General features: G+C 43.8%; 1 long non-coding RNA gene across 1 annotated transcript; it reads right to left on the bottom strand.

Annotated features, from left to right (window-relative positions):
* Positions 1-2,547: 2,547 nt before the first annotated feature.
* Positions 2,548-19,893, bottom strand: LOC137236987 (uncharacterized). The gene is made up of 3 exons (XR_010948737.1): positions 13,929-19,893; positions 13,625-13,856; positions 2,548-2,984 (listed from the first exon to the last, which is right to left on the bottom strand). It is a non-coding gene; the product is annotated as an uncharacterized lncRNA (long non-coding RNA).
* Between the last annotated feature and the right edge of the window lie 565 nt (positions 19,894-20,458).

The following is a 20,458-nucleotide window of genomic DNA, read 5'->3' on the forward strand; positions in this document are numbered from 1 at the left end:
GCAAGTTTTAGTTTTTCGAAAGCGTTTTCGCACGGTTTATCCCAAACAAATTCAACCTTTTTTCGATTTAAACGATTTAAAGGCGCTGCCAGAGACGCAAATTTTGGTATAAATCGCCTGTAGTAATTTGCAAACGCGACAAATCGCCTAACCGCATCTTTGTCTTTTGGCTTAGTATACCTTTTAACAGCGTCTATTTTCGAATCATCGGGCAGCAAACCTTTTGACGTGCAATTATGGCCTAGAAAAGTTACTTCAGAACGAAGGAAATTGCACTTGTTTGGATTCAGCTTTAAATTAAACTTTCTACAGGTTTCGAAAACTTTTTCTAAATCACCGACCGTGAAGAGGAAAAAATAAAAACTTATAACTGATTATAACTTCCTTAACCTAACGACGGCGAGTCCGCCGGCTTGGCGGCACGCAAGATTGTTTGCATGGTGTGCGAGCTTGATTGCTGATGCCTCGGTCATTCGCCAATTTTTCCCTTCGTGGTTAAAATTTGACGAGCCGTGTTCGCCAAGAGCTAGGGACTGAGAAAAAGAAACAAGAAGATATACGTGTTCATTTTTCTGCCGTTTAAAGAAAGACTCCATTTATTTAAAAAAAAAAAACGTACTATTTAAATGCACAAACTTAAATAAAAAAATAAAAAAGTAAAAAACCAAATCACTCTTAAGGCATACTAGATCGGGTGGGTCCCCGAAAGTGCCCACCCGAAGATCGTACTTTGCGCGAGCAGCGCTCCGAAAGATGATGGCAAAACTCCCGGTGTTATCACCTCGGCATAGACGTCGGCGCCGAGAACAAGACGGATAGGTGTAGAAGCATAGAAGTGTGGATCAGCCAGGCAGACATTCTCGTAGGGAGTCGCAATGCTGGCGTCCACAATATGCGAAAGGTTGACATGCTGAAAGTCGCGGATGCATACCGCATGTGTCGTCACCGTCCTGCTGTTTCCATGTTTCCCGCAGAGTCGCACAAAACAGCCGACCTCTCCGGCAGCGTGGGTGGTCGGAAGCGCTAAATCTTGCGCCAGCCTGCGATTGATCGTTGTGCGGGGGGAACATGCATCAATAAGCGCAAGTCGGCGCAAGACTTGCCATCGGTCGCAGAGTTGGGCCCAAGGTAGTGTTAATCATCGGAATACCGTTACGAAATGCCGAATAGATAGGAAGCTGGCGCGTCCGTGGGGCCAGTCTACGCTCGTTGTTGCCGTCGTTGTGGGAGGAGTCCGTCGTGCGGTGCAGCTGGCGCGGCCGAGTAGCCAGTCTGCGATCATGGTGGATGGGATGATTCTGACGTTTATTCGAGGAGCGGAAAGACCGTGATTCCGCGCCCTCTGGCTTCGTTTCTCATGAGCTAACAGGGGTCGGAACGGCCGTGGGTCCGATCCCCCTATGTCCTGTTGTGGCGACTGTGTAATTGCTTCCGCCTGGCGATTTTCCGGTGCATTGCGATAAAATGCTGACTCTGAAGCGTGAATGGATAGCACTTCATCCGTCTCTTCTCCTGCGTGGCGAGACCTACTCTCTCTGGATGCCCGTATCATTTCGCGCTCTTCCTCCTCTTCCACTTGCTGTGCCCAACTCTTATAGGGCTCTGGTTGTCGTGGAAGATCTTCCATAGGTAAATGTAACGTGGTGTGGTGTGGTCGGCCACATCGTCGATACCTGCCCTCGCTGGAACAATTTTTAGCGCGATGTACCATCGATAAACAATTTTTGCAATAGTTAAGGCGGATGATCTCGCGCAACCGCTGCAGAGGGGTCTTCGCCCGGTAGACGGTGCACGAGCGAATGGGATGTTGAGCGTACACATAGAGGGCACGGCTTGGGGTAGCGAACGGCTTGGCGTTCGGTTCTTTTGCGCAACGATGCGTAGCGAGTCATTCTATGCAGAGAGTGTGGAAGAAAGCAAAAGGAAACTCGTTTACTTATAATGACTGTGTCACACGTTCGGTGGCGAGTAGGCCCTCATTTTATTATCGAGATTTGGAAATTTTATTAGCGCGTGAGTAGGGGGAAAAACATCTGTCGCTGCATAAAAAAAATATTCATATTTGGCGCACATTATGTGCATGGCCTCTTTCCTCGCGCGTTATGTGCCTGGGTCTTTAGGGCCTTATTTGTCTGTTAATTTTTGTGTCACCCGGTAGCGTTTTAACTACCCTACAACACACGTACCCGTTACCTAATCGATTACTTAATCGTCACCAATAACTTGTTCACCAATTATCGTCTTAATGACTTTTACATTGCTGTCGTGAAAAAAGTAACGCATACGCTCTCTCAAAATAGTGTACGTGTGCCTCGCTTTCTCGCTCTTACCTATTGCGTTTTCGACATTCCTTCTCGCTTGATGTTATTTACACTTTTAAGTTACTTCATCAGTTATGTTTTCGTTATCGCTAACCAAAACATATGCAGCAACAACAACACGGGTCTATCGGTTACCTTCTGTCAAGTCGCTTTTTCCATGAATGAAACGCGTCCTTTATGTTCAGATACTATTTAATTATAAATAATTCATATATACAATGTTTTTTTACAATTTAAATTATTCCCTTATTACTCTAGTGAACTTTAGATATGTGTATATTGATATGTACAAGCTAATTAAGTACAATAACGTCTATTTATAGCTGTGCCCTTTCTGAAACTTTCGAAGCTCAGTGATGTTGCCCAATTTTTCCTGCGCTGGTGGTGTTTTTCAACATCAGTTTGCAGAGCCATATGAGTCTTGTAGGGATAATACCGGAAGCCCCAATTCGTGCTATCAAAGTCGACTTACAGGTGATATTGATCCTTTGGTCTTGACCCTTTCCCATAGTATGCTTGTTAGCGCCTTATCTGTGGTACTAAAAAGGTGAGGGCGATAGTTGTCGCAGTTTTCTTATAATTTGAGCAAATTTATGTTCTTCCTTCAGCCACAGCTGGAATATTTGGAATATTGCTATGCGCACATCGTCAAAATCAAATTACCTAGAATGAGAAAGAAACTAATATCAGTAAGGATAGATTAAAGTTTTTAATATATTTAACCCGAAAAGTGTTCTATTAATAGGGCTCCACAATTAGCTCTTTTCTGAGAGGCCAAAGGCACAAGGGACTCAAGGAGATTTTGAGATAACTAGAATCAGGGGTACCCGAAGATACTTCGCTGTTGCATCATAGAGAACACAACATTATAACAAGGGATAATTGATTGATGTTACGAAGGAAATTAGACGTGCTACAAAAACAAACAAATGCAGATGACTGTTTAATTCAACAACAACAACTGTTTAATTCATTATCCGAAGTTCTTGTATGGACGTGCAGTATGAAAAGTGCAAAGTACTGCTAAAACTGATTTCCCCGAGTAACCCGGGAACGAATTGATGTGACTACGCCTATCCTTCTTTAGCAGCAGGGTTTAGAACCAGTACCCTGTTGGACAGGAAAATAAACGTTTGGTTATCTCCAAGTTGGGTGCCTTTCATGGGGGTGTTTGCGCCTCGCACTCACCGGCGTCACCCCAAACCGTCGAATCGTAGGTGTTTTTACACCCTCTCTCCCTCATGTAGGGGCGTAGGCTCCTCGTGGTGGCACCTGGTAACGCTTCGGCGGCTAATTCGAGCGGCGACCTTTCTTCCCACTCTCCTCAACCCTATTTTCCCTTCTTCTTCCCTTTCCTTTTTCTCTCCCCTTCTCCTTAATGGGCTGGATCAAGGTGTTATACGACCCGTGCCGAGGATCATCCTGGCTGGGGGCCCATAAATAGCCCAGTCGTTAACGGAGTGCATCGAATACCGGGCGACCTTCGATGCTATTAAGCCTTACCCGGACATCGCGGATCTCTGTCCGGGTGGACCTTTCCCCTTCTCCGCTACTCGTGGATGTTAATTATGGAGGAAAAATTTTCAAGAATTGGTAAGGAGGGCGACTCTCCAAATTAAGACGTCGTTAGGAGCTTGCTCCGCAAAGGCTACGGCTCAGCCGCGCCTCAAATTAGCTGAGAGAACTCCTCAGAGGTTCGCTGCTGCAGCGGCAGATAGGCAGAAAAGGGCCGAGAGTTTATCCGGTTCGAGCAGTCCGATGGCCAGTACCTCCCATGGAGGGGGTACCTACCGGGAGGCCATCAGTGCCACTACCGCCCCTCCCTTGAGCCCCACCAGCAAACCCTCTACCCAGCGACAAGCGTCTGGTGGGTCAACTGCTGGGGGCTTCAGGTAGGGGGGTCGGCTATAGGGCCAAGGGCCAATCTAGGCAGGAAAGGGCTGAGGGAAAATCCAGCCAGGGTATTCCAATGGCCGGTACCTCTCGGGGAGGGGCCACCGACCGGGAGGCCCTTGGGGCGGCTGCCGCCCATCTCGTAGCCACCAGCACGGCTGCCACTCAGCGTCAAGCGTCTGGCGGTTTGGCTGCTGGGGGCTCCAGGGGTGTGGGGGCCGGCTCTAGGGTCAAGGGAGTCAAAAAGCCCAGTCATCAGGACAAGCGCTGGGCTGCCCGGATGAATGCCTCCTCGCCGATAAGGGAGGGGGAAGTTTCCGCGGAGGACTGGGCGAAGGCTCAGCGCGATCTTGCTTGGGCGAAGCAGATCTTGCCGGAGTTCAGGCCGGACTGGGTCGAGAGCGATGAAGCCTCGAAGCGCCAGCGGTCTATGGATGAACCCAACCCAACGGCGCCGAAAAGGGCCAAGATGCAGGGAGGCTGGACTCGGTCTTTTGCCGAAATAGCCAAGGATCGGCAGATCTTTGGTGTTATGGACGAGAGCAGCGAAGATGGCAGGATCCCGAAACAACAGTGGAAGTGGATTGAGGCAGCGCTCGCTACTGTGGCCGTTAAGGTCAAAAAAGATAACCCTGGTCCACCGCCTTCTTATACCGATGCGGGGTGGTTCTAGGGCAATATAAAACTAATTGCGTGTGACGACGCCAGGTCGGCGACGCTTTACAAAGCCGCCGTTTCGCTGATAGGGGAGGTGTATCCGGGCGCGCCTCAAGGTAGTGGAGGCGTGTGATATCCCCTCACGACCAAAGGCGAGAGCCTGGGTTCCAGTGACGCCCCGCTGATATCCTGGAACTGCTCCAGGAGTACAACCCGGGTCTACCGACCCAAAACTGGAAGGTGGTTAACGTGGAGAAGACTGAACGGGCCACGGTGCAGATAGTCCTGCTGCTCGACATCGCAAGCGTCGAAGCGTTAAAAAGGCAGGATTTCAGGGTAAGCTACGGCTTCAAAAATATAAGCCTTAAGGTTTATAAGGCTGACGTCGAAGCCTTGGTAAACCTTGCATCTCGTACGGAGGTGGCTGAACTCCCCCCAGTGAAGACGAGATGGAGGTAGACGAGGGCGAAGAAGCCGGTGGCTATGCTTCGTCAGGTTCGAGTGGAAGCTTGGCTCTCAGAGGGTTGTACTCTGAGGGTCAGCTTCTGGAGGATGGCGATTCCGACGCGACGCTCACGGAGGAGAGCACAAACAAGCTGTGATCCGGGCCCTCCAAATAAACTTGCATCACTGCAAAGCAGCATCAGCTGCACTCCTACTGCACCTGTCTTCAGGTGTGGTAGACATCGTTCTAGTCCAGGAACCGTGGATTGCTGGCAATAGGATCTGTGGTCTGCGGACACCAACGTATAAGCTTTATAGCGCCCAGGAAAAGGGTAAACCTCGCACATGTATATTGGCTAAGTCTACTCTTAATGTTTTTCTTCTACCCAATTATAGCGATGGGGATTTGACAGCGGTCAGCGTCGAGGTACTAGGGAGGAGCTTTAAACTTGCCTCCTTCTACCTAGCGCACGATCACCAAGGCTCATTACCACCGGATAATTTCAAGGAGTTCGTGAGAGCGGCAAATCCACGAAACGATTTTATCCTACTCGGAGGCGACGCCAATGCTCATCACGCCCAGTGGAGCAGCAGAGATACAAATGACCGAGGTGAGTCTCTATTCAACTATCTGTTAGGCACTAATCTGAGTATATGTAATAGGGGAAATGATCCCACTTTCATTACGAGGAACCGCGAAGAGGTCCTTGACATAACACTGGTCACAGACTCTTTCAGTGACTTGATCGTTTCATGGAGGGTTCTAAATGAGCACTCCTTTTCTGACCATAGATATATAAGTTTTTCTATATCGCAGGCGCACGTCCTAAGTATATACAAAATATTAGAAGAACTAACTGGGGCTACTATAAGAAGATTATAGGTAAAAAGCTATCTGAGCAGGTACGAGTCCCAGAAAGCGAGGAGGAGCTGGACGTGTTTGTAAATAATTTCAGTCAAAATTGCAGGAATGGTTTAGATAGGGCTTGCCCGGCTAAAAAGGTTTTGGAAACTTACAAACGCCAATGGTGGTCGTCTGATCTTGATAAACTTAGGAAGTCATGTAGGGCGGCCTTCAATAAAGCAAAGGATGATGGACATGAATCCTCATGGGCTGCTTATAAAGCGAAGATAAATATATATAAAAAAGCAATCCGGAATGGAAAGCGATCCTCCTGGAGGGATTTCTGCGGCAGGATTGAATCCGCATCCGCGGCCTCCCGGTTAAGGAAGGTGCTATCGAAATCTCCAACTCAGCTAAGTTACGTCCAAAAGCCGGATGGGCACTGGACGGACTCTAGCACTGAAACCATAAACTTGCTAATGGATACGCACTTCCCAGCAAGTACGGGCGTGTCTTCAAGTATTGTCAGCAGAGGGTCACCTAATGATCAGCTGATAAGCGAAATCACAGATGATAAAAGGATAGATTGGGCTTTACAGACCTTCAAGCCCTATAAATCGCCGTGCCGGATAGAATTTTTCCGGCTCAGCTCCAGTATACTGCCGAACTTATAAGGCCCTGGAATAAAGGGATGTTTATAGGTTGTCTTAGTTTCAATTACGTACCAGTATCGTGGAGGGAAGTCAACGTGGTCTTTATCCCCAACGCAGGGAAACCCTCCCACTCTAAACCAAATGATTATAGGCCTATAAGCTTATCTTCTTTTCTGCTTAAAGCGCTTTAAATACTTCTAGAGGACCACATCAGGAGGAGGATTGAGCCGTCGCTTCTTTAGCAAGCACAGCATGCCTATACTAAGGGCAGGTCAACTGACACGGCCCTGCACTCACTGGTATCCGCTATCGAAAGGTCACTAGACCTCAAGGAATACACATTGGTGGCATTTCTAGATATAGCGGGTTCCTTCAACAACGTTCTCCCGGGGGTCATCACCTCGGCGCTGACCGATCTGGGGGTGGACGCGTGCCTGATGGAGTTTATATACAATCTGCTTACGCGTAGGCAGATTAAAACTGAGCTAGGTGGATGCGTGATCCGCAGACCGGTCGGCAGAGGCACTCCGCAGGGAGGTGTTCTCTCTCCGCTACTTTGGGTGGTTACCGTCAACCAACTACTCCGCCTCATGGAAGCAGAAGGTCACCAAGTGATCGCGTATGCAGATGACATCTGCGTCACCATGCGGGGGAAATTTCCGCAAACTCTTGCAACCTAATTAAAGGGGCACTATCCAAAATTTCGCACTGGGCCACACCCACAGGCTTGGAAGTCAACCCGGATAAAACCGAGCTTGTCCTCTTCACGAGGAGGTATAAGGTACCAAATCTAACACCACCAAGAATTTGGGGTACGTTTTTAGCGTTTAGCGATCGAGTCAAGTATTTGGGAATAATTCTGTATAGGAAGCTATTATGGAGTGACCATATAGTGGAGCGATGCAAGAAGGCAGCAGTAGCGCTGTTCACCTGCAAGAGGGCAATTGGCACCTCCTGGGGATTCTCCCCCCCAAGGTGACATACTGGATTTATACAGCCATTGTGCGCCCGATTCTTCTTTATGGTGCCTTGGTCTGGTGGCCTGCACTAGCTAAAACTACCTATCTTAAGACGCTTCAAAAAGTGCAATGGAGTTCGGAGCTCTGCATCACCGGGGCTCTCGGCTCCACTCCATGTGAAGCACTCAACACAATGCTATACCTTCCACCTCTTGACCTGGTGGCGAAGGAAATAGCGGTCATCGCCGCTCTACGCATAAGGGAAACAGTTCTCTGCTCAAATGGATCTAGTGGACACGCAACAATCCTGGGCACGAGCGCCCCAGTGCCAATACCGGTGCGCACTGACTACTTCACACCAAATAACGTCTTCGTTAAAAGGTATAGTATATATATACCATCGCGACAGGACTGGAATACCAGACAACATACGGTACCGGGTGCCATCAACATATTCACGGATGGTTCTAAGCTTGACGGGAAGGTGGGAGCAGGCCTCTTTTCGCCGGATCAGGGTCTAGAGGTCTCTTTTCGCCTACCAGATAACTGTAGTGTTTACCAAGCAGAAATGCTGGCGATACACAGTGCTGTGAACCATCTAGGGTCTATGCCTAAGGATGGTAAACGGGTGTTTATTTTCTCAGACAGCCAGGCCGCCTTAAAGGCCCGGGACTCATTCGTCGACAACGCAAAGTCGGTCACTGAATGCCACAGATCTCTTAACGAGATGGCTCAGCACTTCAGTATCAGCCTTATATGGGTACCTGGGCACAGGGATATCGAAGGCAATTGCAGAGCAGACGAGCTGGCCAGAAGAGGCACCACCGACGATATCCTTCCGGGAAATGATTCGGTAGGCATACCATGGCCACATTCAGGCTTCGTGTGGACACAAGCACTATACGAATCGCAAATGGACTATGGTCAGCCATATCATCGTGTGAGACATCCAGGCAAACCTGGCCCTCATATGACAAGGGGCGCACAGAAGCGCTTCTGATTTTAAACAAATCAGCTCTATCGTCCCTGATAAGGGTTCTAAAGGGGGCTTTGCTTAATAGGCACGCACGGTGCTAGAATGGGGGTAACGACCTTCGACTATTGTCGCAGCTGCAGATGTACAGAAGAGGAAGAGAGCGTTGCTACAACAACAGAGCGTCCAGCACCTTCTCTGTCACTGTCAAGCTCTTAGTAGGCGTAGGATGGCTATCCTTGGTAAACCTTTTCTACATGACCCCGCTGAGGTCTCTTGCTATGAAGTAAAGGCTCTGGCAAAATTTATAATTTCCACGAGGTGGTTTGACCCGCTTTAGGCAGGGTAGGGGTCCTCCTTTGAGACCGTATAGGGCATTACAATGGGCCCTTTGGTGGCCTAAGTAGTGAGCTGTTCAGCTCAGCCCTTGCAACCTAACCTAACCTAACCTATCTCCAAGTTGATCATATGCTATTACAGAATATACTCGTTTGCTGCATCCGACCAGTACATCCAACTTTCCCAGATTTTCTGGGCTCAGCAAGGGTATCCTCCTGAATGGTGCATTTGTTGCACGCTGCTGCCTTGCCGCTCACCCAACAACAACAGACACGACGGAACTTTCCTTGGGACACCCAAGGTCACTAACGCTTCTCATGGCTCCAACGGGTTAGGGGGCTTCGAGTATACCCGCGGTAGGCATGCCTGCGTAAGAGGCGATTAAAATACCAAATTGGTTCAGGGGGTTGTGTAGCGCAACCCGTTCAATGGGTTGCCAGTGCAATATATAGCTTCTCCAACCTAATTGTGAACCTCACCTACCCGTGGCGAATCCTGTTTCTTTAACAGCCGAGGCTCTGGCGACCCCATGTTCCTTATGGATCTACATTTGAAGGCGCTTAGTTAGCTGACATCGCTTACTTAAACGGTTGATTCTAAAGTAAAAACCAAAACAAAATATAGGTTAGGTTGAACTGGCGGATTCATGACGACCTCACATAGACTGAATGAGTCCGTAGTGTTACCAGAAGTTTGTTTTAACGACCAAGCTAAAAACCTATCAACAACCAGGACATGTTTTAAAATAACTCCGTCCTCTTGACAAATACCTGAAGCTTCCTAGAACTTAAGCCACTTGCTGCTTCTAGATCTGACAGCTGTCAGCTGGAGTCTTAGCCTGGCAAGCGCAGGACACGAGCACAGAACGTAATCGATCGTTTCCTCCTCCAACCCGCACTTCCTACATCTGCTATCACTGACCAAGCCTAATTTAAAGGCATGTGACGCCAGAAGGCAGTGTCCAGTAAGAATACCCGTCGTGAGTCTACAGTCTACAGTTTAATGATAATGAAAATATAAGAAACAGTGTTTATTTTAATTAATCTCTTACAACAACGTGATCGGTGGCTACATCGCCATGTAGATAGTGTGGTGTTCCACCTTGTATAAACGTAGGTACTGTATGTGTTCAACCGTGCAAATGGACATAAGCAGTAACATTATTCACATAAACATAGCTTGGTATTTGTGCAGGCATCAATATAGCATACATTGGTCCAGTTCGGTGTGCACCAGCCACTGGTACAAACACTTTTGAATGCATAGCTTTCATATAGATTGGATGTCCAGCAGTGCTCCGGTTGTGCCAAAATGTAATGGGCTGCTCCGTCTCTTGGTACGGCTGTATAGGTATGGGCGGGTGCAATGTATTACTAGTCTTCTCAAGATCGTATGGTACATAGATGGCTCGAAGACGCCAGAGGGGATTGGAGCCACAGTTTTCGGACCCAGAGCCATAATATAACTAACTCTAAAAGCACATCCGAGCATTGTCAAGCGGAAGTATTCGCCATAAGTTAGTGCGCTAAGCTGAACCTTCAGCGCTGATACCCCAATGAAACAATTGCCATACTCAGTCAGGCAGTCAGGCCCCCCTAAAGGCATTTGCGGCGTTCGAAATAAAGTCAGCACTGGTCCTTCAGTGCATAGAAAAGCTAAATCAATTAGGAGCACACAACGTAGTACTGTTGCCCTGGGTCCTAGGCCACAGGGGAGTAGAGGGTAATGAGCAGGTGGACTCAGTGTTTAATTTATTGCGTCTCTCCCACAAATTTTCATCCGTCCAGCAGATCCTTGCAGCGGGTCTGCGCCATACTCTCCTCTTCCGGGAAGATATCGACCCCAATCCGAGTCCTTTTCCTGACCCCGGTCCTGAGAAATGAGTTTGCTGCGTTTGCCGGAAAAGAATCTTTTTAGGACGGTCATATATATAAGGGCCTGAAATATTTCAATGAACTTCCCAATCACATAAAAAGTAGTAATAACTTCAATACTCTTAAAAAAAATTTATTGGAGCAGTGTAAAACCCTTCCAATAATAATGAACTTCCTAATCACATAAAAAGTAGTAATAAGTTCAATACTTTTAAAAAAAGTTTATTGGAGCATTGTAAAACCCTTCCAAAAAGATAAAGTTTTCTCTTATTTTTTACATGATATATCCGATACTGGAGCGCGAAAAGGGAATGGTAATATTGGAAGCAGCAAAATACAATGCATCCGGCCCTAAGGAAAAGAAAATCGGTCGCCACCTGTAACTCCGCACAGTTCCAACAACTAATTTCGCTGGAATTGGGTATTTCCAGCCGATATTTACTGTTGCTGATCGGAATCACTCGCATTCCGACAGCATTAATATAACAATAAAATTATATAATGTGTAACAAAATTATCGAAAATAAGGCCAAACAAAAGTTGGAGCAGGGGAGATTGGAAACACGTCCTTTTCAACCTCCCATTATATGTTGAGCTGTGCTAATCGGAATCTTCATGCATTTCGACAGCGTCTTTACTAAACAAAGTTGAGGGTGATTGGATACATGTTATTTTCAATTTCCAACATCCAAAGACATGCTTAGCTGTGTTGATCGTAGACTAATACATTCCGACAGCTTAAAATACAAATATAATTGAAAAATATATTCCATATTTTGTTGCCTTAAGCTGGGAGCACTGGAGGATTGGAAACGCGTCCTTTCCAAGCTTCCTTAAATGAGTAGCTCCCAGACTCGTCCCTTTGTCACGCTAGTAAATATGCTGATCGGAATCACATGGCATTCCAACAGCATATTCAATAGAAATAAGTGATTACAACAATGAATTGTACTTAGTAGTTTAAGTTTTAGGCCTAAACAGCCGTAATAATAAATAAATTAAATTAAAAAAATAAATACTCTTGTCAGTGTTTCACGTGCAAGGGATGGTTGCATCGGACAGGTTGCTCTGGGCTAGATTCCAAAATCCAGCGTCCTCGTAACTTTTATAAATCTTTTGTGGCTCTTGTTGTTCACGGCTTCATAACATTATGAGGAAATACGGCACCTGATAACACAGCCGTATGAAGCTAAAAAACACAAGCATGTCTTCAGTGAACTCCACAAACAGGCGTCGAACCTCTATGCCGGCGATTCCTGTACTCAAATAACAAAACTATCAGAGGAGGAACGCACTCTCCCTAGGGAAACGAGAGTAGTCACTCTAGCTCAACTTCGAGCTGGAAAACGTAACAGGTTAAACTCTTACCTATCCAGAATCAACCCCGACATACAAAACATTGTCCTGTTTGTAATGTGTCCCCACATGACACCAACCATCTCTATAACTGTATTGTGGAACCAACGCCTCTAACACTTCTCTCATTATGGTCCACTCCTGTTGAAACAGAAAGTTTCCTTGGACTCCCGTTAGAAGACATTGATGACAATTTGTGATCGGTCGCACCTATTGGATGGGAAAAAGCACTGCTATAACAACAACAGCAGGCGGACAACCCGGAAAGAGAGGCAGCAACTGCATGACCCATCGATCCCGAGCCGTTCCTGGCAGTTGGCTCACTCAATAAATGCCCCTAATAGTAGAAGGGAGGGAAAAAAGAGAACACTGGCGCAATATGCCAGGCCTGAGTTAATCTAAGTAACTGTTAGGGGGTTACAGCACAACTCGATATAGGGCATTAATAGGCCTCTCGAAAGATAACCTAAGAATCCTAACGGCTATTCTTACAGGACACTGTAGACTGAACAGTCACATGCAAAAGCTGGGTATAATATCGAGCAACACATGCCGATTTTGTGATGGATCAGCAGACGGCGGACCATATCCTTCTAGAATTTGACGCAATTTCAAGACGTAGGGCTAAGTTTATGGGCTCACCATGGCCAGAGCATTCCCACATTTAATCCCTCAAGCCAAGAACACTGCTAGGGTTCATCAAGGAAGTCGGCTAGGATGAGGTGCTGTGAAAGAGATGTGCAAGTCACTGTGAAATCCTCCATAAATTATCTATCTATCTACGTTCCGGTAACAAGCACGATTGAGGTACTAGCCCCACCATCTCGGGAACTATTGATATGACTACATTAAACCTTCTAGGGATTGAATATTAATAATGACCACAATGCGAAAGTCTGCTAAAATATATCATTCTCCATGGAGTGCTCGATATATAACTTACCACGTTTTGAAACAGTGATGAAAAGAGCAAAATTTACTAAAATTGTAACTGGCTGTGGGTAATAAGGTGTTGATGTCCTCTCCTAACGCAATGTAATGACAACTGCGGCGCAGGGAAAATGACAAAAATCTTGTAAATCTACTGATAATAATTAATTAATTCCTCCCCTTCTATGCAGTTCTATGCTTACATACATATGTATTTTGCTCTCCAAACGCTAATTAAAAAAACCAATTTGTATTTACATGAACTTCGAACTCTGTCATATTTGCATTCTTTAGTTGATTATCAACAAAAGCATGACAAATTATCACTAACAAATTCATACATGTTGTTTATATATTTAATATGGTAGACAATTTACTTACCCTTTCTGGTGCGATGATTCCTGGACAATCGGGCCTGACTAGACGCGATTTTTTTTTGCCTTAAGAGAGCGTGCTTAACGCGAACCATATCATGTTATGACACACCTTTGGTGATGCAAACAATCAAAGAAATTTCTGCTTCTAATGCTTTTAGGATAGCAGCAGCAGCTCCCGGTGGCGCCACAGAAATAACAGTTGCATGCGGGTCAGTTGCCTGTTTTGTTACGGCTAACTATTCAATTTTAATTCACATTACATTATCTGCTATTGCAATTTTTAATCAATACAAATCAATATAAATTACCGAAGCAAATACTGGCAAACCAAGGTGCGTAATTCCACCCTTTTTTATAGAAATACATCCAACCAGTTTGGTACCGTATTCCAAAGCATGTTGGTTGTGTAAAGTACCTTGTTTAGCGGTAAATCCTTGGCAAATGACACGTGAATCTGCATTTAATTGTAGGCTTCCTCTGGTTTTGGCATATTCTTAGCTGAATCACACCCCGGCGGATATGCTATCTATTGGAGTAATATACAATTGTTTTTATTATTTAAAAATGCATATACGTATGAATGAAACACAGAAAGTAAATAATGTTGTTGTTGTTGTAGCGATGACACTCCCCGTTATCGACTTTGTTGGTCCTTTGCCGGATGCAGATCGGTTACGTTCCGGGAACCATTAAGGTACTAGCCCGACCATATCGGGAGCGATTTAGTATGACATGAAACCTTCTAGGCCATCCGGTCGATTCTATACAACTTAATATGGTAACGATTTAAAAGACGGTGCACCACCTAATTTTTATCAAAATTCATCAAACGTGGAATCAAAAGACGCGCCTCGAGCTTCGTTTTTAGAATCCGAAATATCCGAAAATATAAATTTTTATTTCTGTCAAAACATAATTTTGATAATTTTTAAATTAGGTGGTGCACCGTCTTGCAAAACGTTACCCTTAATATTAAAAGGTGTTCTCTGCAACAAAATTTTTAATTTCCGTCACATGTCACAACTAAAATTAACTTAATATTATTTTGGGCGAAGGCCGCCAACGCAAAAAGGTGTTCTCTGCAACAAAATTTTTAATTTCCGTCACATGTCACAACTAAAAGCACAAGATATTTTTCGTTGTAAACAAAGATATTTTTTTTTGCGTTTCAATGTTTTCCGGAATAATTAATGAACTGTCATTTCGATGACAGCATGAAACGTCGATGTATTAGTGGAGAGCGAAAAAAGCTTTGAATGTGTGGGTAAACTGGTTACCTCCGTCTTGTAGGGTAGTGACGGACACGAATGCTGCATAAACCTGAGCATTTATTTTCGTCGGTACTCACAGTTTTGGTACCGAGTAGAGAGTGTATAATGTGGTTTCTTTTGAGTCATTTTTATTTGTGTTGTTGGTGCTAAAACCAACAACTTTCCTCCCCGCCGCAAAAAAATGTTCGTAACGCAAAACCTTATGCTATATAATGAAAAAAATCCATAAAGTTTGTTTTGGAAGGAGGATAAAATGTATAAAATGTGTAATTTTTGCCCTTTTTTATATTGCCCTTCGACTCTTTGTTCAAATTTCCTCCAAGTGCGCTTGGAGTCCAGCTTAATTGACGGCCTTTAGCAAATGACACGGTTCCCGAAGGGTATTTGGCTCCGATACCGATTTCTCAGAAACGGGTTTTTGGGTACCCGTTTGCCTCTTTTTATGCGTCCCTAATATAATGTACATTTAAACTCGGCATATATATGTACATACGTTGGCATAAGTATATGGACAGTTAGTGCACGGACTCTACCGCATTGGTAGATTTACCAACCCATTTTCATTTTCTACTACTTCTACCACCAAAAAAACCAAAATCTGCCAATATTTCAGTATTTTCGCATTTAAAACAAATACTGCTATCATTTGGTAAATGTGCTTAATTGCCGAGTATACCTAACTAACCTTAAATTTTGAAAATTTGTGAAGAAATTCAAACAAGAAATAAATTTGTTTAGAAATAAATGTAATAGATGAGCACGCAAATATTTTTTCCTGTGTAATTTCATTATTTATTTATTTTTTGAATATTTTTCAACGGAAATAAAATGGTTTTAAGTAAACGATAACATGCCCAAATCGGTTATTTTGTGGCAGGATTTTGGTACTTTGGAAAACTATTGTTGCAATTAGACGTTTCGTAAAATTTTTGTTTATGTATTTCAGGAAATAGTGAGTATCCTAAGGGATAAGCTGTGTATATACAAATTTAGTTGGAGTTTTGGTTTTCTTTACATCTTTTTGTTGAAAGAGGTATTTCCGTGAGATGTTCTTTATTGATTTTACAATAAATTATGAATTGTGGTGTACAAATATAACTGCAGCTATTGTTTTCTTGGAAAAGAAAATCTCCCACTACCACTACTCTTTTCATTCGTCGTTCACCAACATTCCTTTTATAAAAGTCCGCGCAGTGGCATAATATACCAGACAAAAAACATGAACATTCATACGCACAAATGTACATTTCTCTGAATTGAAGCAAACGGTAAATGGATGGTTCGATTCATGGCGCCGTTTGCTTCATTCTTTTCGTTTTACGCGTGGTTGAGTACGGTGCTGGGGATTATGAAGACGTAAAAAAATGGTAAGTAAATTTTATTATGTGATAATTTAATATATTCTCTTTATTAATTAATTAATAATTTTTTTCTTTCTTTTCAGGTTACTGGCGGGGATGGTGGTTACGATCCAGTAGATTGGCATGGGCCCCGTGTTTTGTTGATTTTTTCTTGGTTTTTTTTTTCTTTTTTAGGTTACCATTGACGCAGATATTAATGGATTTTTCCTTTGCAGGTGCTATTCCATGCTTGATTACCGTAATGACGGCCTCATTGTCAATTTGGCTGATTGTACGATCCAATTATTATAGGATAAGCAGTATATTCTGCCAAGCGGAACATTATTTACACAATGAGACAAAAGTACTCTCCGTTACCGAGAGAAATAAAACTGATGAACAAACAGTTTGTGTTAATTCCTAGAAACCTGCGTATATTAGTAGATAACTGATGCCGTCCAGCCTCTGGGGAATAAAAAGGGCATAAGTTGCCCGAAATCACGACGAAGACATCCGCACACAAGAATCCTGACGCTTGAACTAAAATAGCCTCATTTACACTCGGTACATAAAGTCTAATGTCCGAATACCAGACTCGAAGAAGAGGTAAACATACTTCCCAGAAAACCTGCATTTTCAAGAAGAATGTATTATTTTACTGCAGGTGCAGCAAAACGTCTCCCTTGCTCCGGGGTTGGGTTCAAAACCTTTCCGTGGTAATGGATTATGGAGCAGTTTAGCTGAAAGAAGCTGCTCCGAGGTTGACAATTTGTGGGAGAGACGTAACAAATGAAATGAGGTTTGACTGAAATATACTATGGTCGGTCCCGTCTCGCTGCGGTACATAGAACCAGCTGTCGTGGAAAACAAGATTCACAACTTCTCCGAGTCAGTGGTCAACCTCACGAGAAGAATGATGTTACACTTACATATTTTTGGCAAGCGAGGCGACTTCAAGTTTTTTACGGTAGAGTGTGAACCTTAAAGTTATGCGTGGTTATATCAATTATTTTCCGAGGCAGCCTATTTCTTTAAGGTGCTAGTAATAGTGTACCGGATTTCAATTCAGCAAAGGACTATCAATATCAAGAACACTCCAAAAAACCTATAACAGTTTCATTGATATAAAAACTAAAATACCAATTCTAGTTTACAATCGACGAACCTCATGACAGCAGCGCATCTTCGAACTATGTACCAGAAGCACTACATAGACCAATGTTACTTCAGAATTTCACATATGAATATTATAAACTTCCTTTGCTCTGTTGAAGATTTAGGCTATATACTTTCATTATATCAAATACATTAAAATATGGCGGTGATTCCTCATCATCAGCTGTGTAGAAATGGACTTCTCAAGGGATCTGCTACAAAATGATTTGGGTTTTGGGACGTAAAGATCAAGCGGTCCATCAAATTATTGCTATTTTAATGCAAGTTTAGAGGTTCGACCACAGTGCACTCGCACTTCACAGATCTTGCTGTGGAGTTATCATATTTAAAGCGGTAGCAACCCAAGCATGCATGTCTCTGATGTGAAGTCAAGTTTGCTGTGAACGTTTTCATTTTGCGCACGTTACTCAGTGAAGAAGCAGCCGCTAAGACAAATGCTAACAGATTCTGTTGACGATATCAGCGAATTTATAGAATTTCAAATGGTGGTTTTAAGGGAAACACTTTTTGAATTAAGGGTGTTTCGAGACGCCGCTAATACAATACGTGTTACACGTACTATTGTAAAAGGTAAAATTGTGGAATAGTTGCAATGGATGTCGAACGCCCCGAGAGTGCATTAGTAAGGCGTGCTTACAGTATAAAAGGCTTCTCCTCAAACTATTACTGGGTGTGAAACATTCACCTTTCTTAGAGATCGACTAATAATACATCTGAAGCATTCAAAAGATAGTAAATCCGCCACGAACGAACGTGAAATATGGTTCACATAATTAGTATTACCCAAGTATTCGATGGGTGCCGCTGTGATGAAGCAGCCCACTGTTCCTCGTTGTGTAATAGATACGAGGAAAATGTGTGTGCTACCATACGTCTGTCAATGATATATCTACCTTTTATTTGCATACATTTTGTGATGACGCTGATTCGGAGAGGATCACCTTAAAAGCTAGCCTTGCACTGTTTTAACATTAATAAATGGGATGGTGCGATTCAATCGTTCCGCACTGCGATTAAACAGGATGTCACTTGCATGAACTGTTGAGGACCACCGGGCAATGCCTGTTCCTTTCTAAAATAATAGAGATGAGTGCTAATAACATTTATGCCAAACTACCACTTGCTCAAATAAAATCTGCCATTCGTATGTATCCTGAAGCTATAGCAGAATTTGATGATTTGTTACTATCTCATCCCGACTATTTACCTTGCTTGAAAAGCTCTGCTGAAGCGCACATGAGCGTTTACAATTAGCTATTACTTAATTACAAAGAGCTTTGCTGTATCCAATCAATCCAAAACTGTTTTGGCTTTGGCGTTCAACCGCTAATGTATGTGCTAAGTAGCGCGCATCCCTTGCTCATTGGCATCTTTGGAAGTGGCGGGAAGATTGAAAGGTTCGTAGAGGAACAAGCGTTTTAACAGGAGAAGATCTTTATTTGGTACGAGTTGCTCCCTGTTCTTCTGATGGTGTATTTCATTTGTCTGATGAAGCGTCTAAGCAGTTGCATGTGACAATCAATAAATTTATCAGAACCGTTTTTACCCAACAGGATGTGCAGCTCCCTCGATTGTGGGTGAAATATTATCCTCGGCTTTCGGGCCATGGCTGGAAACGGGTAAGTATAAATGAGAGAGCTGCATTACTATGTCCATTTACAAATGCACACTTTACTCCGCTTCACTTTTCAGATCAGCAGTCCCGCTTGAGCCGAAGATAGTCATAATGGATTGTTTGGCTAAATTTTCTTCAAATTATCAGACCATTTTCTACCCTCCCGCAATCAAGACAATAGTGGTATTGAGAAAGCCCGACCGTATACTACCCGCCGATGAACCCCAAATCTTAACGTCAGCGCAGGAGATCGTTAAGTAAGTAGCCTTTTTACGATTCTGCTTTAGTGGAGACTTAGTCCAACTTTTTTTTTAATATATCCATACTCCAAAGGATATTGGGGTGTGAAAGAGAAAAAAAAAACTAACGAGAACAAAAAGACGGCGCGAATTTTTAAAAGAAAGGAACGAAAATAAGTTTAGGAACATCCATTACATTTTTTTTGGTTTTCGAGCAGCCCTGTTTACATTATTTTACTTCAAGCTAGTTTACGTGAAGTCGAAGATATTTATTGATATGAGAAAATCGACAATCTTCTTCAGAGAGTAAACTATCTTTTACAAACAATTACAATTGGCAAATATTGCTGATATTGTTTGAAGAATTTCAATATTCAACGAAATCAATGATATTAAAATACCGGTCGATTTGAGGAGAACTAACCTACATATATTTTAAAAATTCGAATCAATTGGATGTTGTAAAAAAAGGAATTTGATGTCTTACAAGATGTGTATCATGGAAGTCAGATTCCCTGTGGGAGCGTAGGTTCGTATCCTACCGACTGCGCCACACGGTGCTGCCTGTCAACTAAAGAGGGCTTATAATATGGCATTGGGTTTGTTTTTGGATTGTGTGAGCTTTCTTCTTGCCTCGGTGACGGTTAGCTTTACACTTTTGGGCACACAAACCGTCAGCGATAACGTCGGTTCGGCTATATCCCACGTTGTTATTCTTACCGGTATGGTGCAGTATGGCGTGCGCCAACTGACCGAATCTCTACCACAAAGTACCAGCGTACAACGTATTTTGCAATGTACATATATCGAGCAAGAGTCTGAAATTACTAAACATCCACCGAATAATTGGCCACTCCAAGGACAAGTTGAGCTTAAAACTCTTATCGTTGAGTTATGGTCTCAACATTTCACCTGCGTTGAAAAATTTAAAGATCACCATTGACCACAGCTGGAAGGTGGGGGTAGAAGGACACACCGGTGCTAGCAAAGCTCGCTAATAGTTAGGTGCGCTCTTTCGTCTTTCACATCCCAAAGGTGATATACTTGTTGATGGTATTGAGACGGGAAGCATCTCATTGGATGCGCTACGCTCAAAAATTTCGATTAGTCCACAAGATCCAGTGCTCTTCTCTGCTACTACACGTTACAATTTGGATCCATTCGATGAGTACAATAATATTGATTTTTCTTCTTCTT

This window comes from Eurosta solidaginis, chromosome 1 (genome assembly GCF_040869045.1).
Source record: "Eurosta solidaginis isolate ZX-2024a chromosome 1, ASM4086904v1, whole genome shotgun sequence".
NCBI lineage: Eukaryota > Metazoa > Arthropoda > Insecta > Diptera > Tephritidae > Eurosta > Eurosta solidaginis.